At 36.2% G+C, this 2,723-nt stretch overlaps 1 long non-coding RNA gene across 1 annotated transcript; it reads right to left on the bottom strand.

The window, feature by feature from the left end:
• Positions 1-534: 534 nt before the first annotated feature.
• Positions 535-1,743, bottom strand: LOC147658265 (uncharacterized). The gene is made up of 2 exons (XR_015290900.1): positions 762-1,743; positions 535-682 (listed from the first exon to the last, which is right to left on the bottom strand). It is a non-coding gene; the product is annotated as an uncharacterized LOC147658265 (long non-coding RNA).
• Positions 1,744-2,723: the final 980 nt, after the last annotated feature.

Here is a 2,723-nt window from a genome sequence, read left to right as displayed (position 1 = left end):
AATCGTTTACTATCGATCGTTGTTTATTATTTGCGTCGAATAATCAATCAGGAAGAACTGTAAATATATATCACGAAGCAATTAATTTTCGAAAGTGGATGTTTATGTTATATGAGGGAATACACATGAAAGTAAATTGATTGGTTAAGTTTTTATATGTTAAATATGCAAGTAATAATCGTCGATTTCAGTTCGAAAGAGAGATTTTAAGATTTCTAACATCCTTTATTGCATGCGTTTATGATTCTTGAAAAAGAAAGTGCACGCATCCTAGCGCAAACTTGAAACTCACCATTTTTAATTCGGGATAAGGAAGTATTATTATTTTGCCGTGTCACGAATATTAAAATTAATTTCCGCCAGGATGAGGATGTAAAAATCGCTTATATTAGTAATTAAACGTAAGAATTAGCTTGCAAAGCAATAGTTGATTCGAATTAATTAAATACTGAAAATTAAACTGAAATCTGAACGCGAAGTTAATTGCATGTAATCTGAAATCTGGTTGAATGAATTTATTTATTCGTTCGGAAATTAGTCTATAAAAATATATTCATTTATTGAACGCCATATCAAATATTCTTCTATAGAATTGTTCTTACAGGACATTCATAAATTCGTAATTTTAACAAATGCATGCATTTGATCATTATGTATTAATAGGGATTACAAAATTTACAACCTGTTGGACACAATAAATTATGGTAATTCATTTGAATTTTGTGTAACTGAGAGTGTAAAGAATGTTTAAATTTATATACCTATAAATTACAATCGAAAATATTGAATAGCAATTACTATTCATTTAATTCATCCTATATAACCTTTCAAATAAAATTCGAATAAAATAATAAAATTCCAAAGAAACCAATACGTATCTTTCTATATTCTCTATTAAAATTTATCTCGATAATTGTACGATATGACACGATATTGCTGCAAAATTAGAGAAAAATATATTAAATAGGCGAATTAAATGATCAGATAGCCAAGAACTCGTCGAGGTTATCACTTTCCACATAGAAATAACAGCAATGATATAAAATACATCATCCACGATAATGCATCGTCAAACAACTCGCTTTTACGACCTGAATAAACGAGGAGCGCATCAAGTTTAACCTCCGTTAGACGTAGCCGTTCGCAGATTCGTGAATCTAGTACGAGCATCAAGAATTCAACCGCAACTTTCCTTTACGATTCCACATTGCGAACATATGTACGTACGTTTGGTTTCAAAACCGCAAAACGTAAACTGTAGTATCCGTCTTGTTGTCGGAAAGAAAATCGTCGTACGATTAATATCGCGTTACGATGACGATATTTGGATGTATAACATCCTGAAACAAAAACTTTCTTATAAAGAACTAATTTGCTTTCTTTTAAATCTTACGTGTTTCCAATTTTAGATACAAATTTTTGAACGTTCGGTTAATTCGCCTCGTTAAAATTTGCTCGTTTGTTTCCACTCCATAAGAACTTTCACACGTACTTATTACATACATAAACACACCAATAACGTTAATTTTACATCTTTCGCAATAAAACTTTCGAGAATAATTGCTCTCGACGAGAATAATTCTTCAATTCGTCAATGGATCGATCAACGCCGTCCCATTAACAATTTCTTCCTCCTTTTCTCCTTACTTACTCGTAAGTAATATATATTTCGAAAACGAAAACAAACGCACACAATCGACGAGAGATTCACAGATCAGGCACGCGCACAGGCACTCGGTGCTTGCTTCGAATCGTTCGAAACCTTACCCTCCCCCTTCTTTTTCGCAAACGTTTATCGCGCGAAGATAATTCGCGCAGGCGACGGCAATAAACGAGAACGTTCGTGCACGAAACAATGCGCCTCTATTCACGCTCGTTATTCCCCCCTCGAAACTCGTGCAACACCTCGCGCCGCCTTAATCACTCACGAACCTCCGCGCTCGTTTCCCCGCCTAATTAGAAAATTATTGCGGCGATTCCCGAGGACGAATCTCGCGTATTCGAAACGAAACAGACCACGTTTCGTTTCGTTTTTTCCCTCCAACAGATCGAAACTCGTGATCGTGAAATCACGAGGCGAAGATTACGGAAATCGGCGAGACCGAAAGGAAATTAATAGAGTTCGTCCCGGATGTTGGTCGTTCCTACCGCAGAGAGTACCGCAAACGTTAACCCGCACTATTCCTCTCGCCTTCCATTCGAAAGAAAGAGAGAGAGAGAGAGAGGATTAAAACGCGACATCATCCCCTCCCACGCGCGCATTTATTTTCGAGTTCCATTAGTTGGTCGATTACGAACGGGCGCCTTTTGATGGTCCATCGTCACGTTCCTTCGTTGTTTCGTTCGTGCGCGAGCTCTGTCGAGAAAAATTTGGGAGTTTTTGTAACAGGGATGAGAATTGAGAAAATGTTTGAGATATGTCTCGAAAAGATTTGGTTTGAAGAAATATTGCTGTTTGATTTAATAATAATATTTAAAATTTAATTTTTATCAACAATGTTGCAAAGTTTGATGAATTATCGGCGGGGGAAAGGTGTGATATGAGTTTATGAAACACGTGGACGATCAATGGATTCTTGCCTTCGAATTCTTAGGAACAAGTTTTACGAAAGGTTGAAAGAGAAACTTTATTGCAGAAGGAAGTTGAAGGTTGAGAAGATTAAGCAAGATCTCGAATAACTCGTAAGAATTAGGTACGTAACGTTGAGGGTACGATACGAGGG

This window comes from Apis florea, unplaced genomic scaffold (genome assembly GCF_048593485.1).
Source record: "Apis florea isolate Af1SG1 unplaced genomic scaffold, ASM4859348v1 contig_2293_pilon, whole genome shotgun sequence".
Taxonomy (NCBI): Eukaryota; Metazoa; Arthropoda; class Insecta; order Hymenoptera; family Apidae; genus Apis; species Apis florea.
The sequence above is the reverse complement of the archived record's forward strand: the minus strand, read 5'-3'. Positions and strand labels throughout refer to the sequence as shown.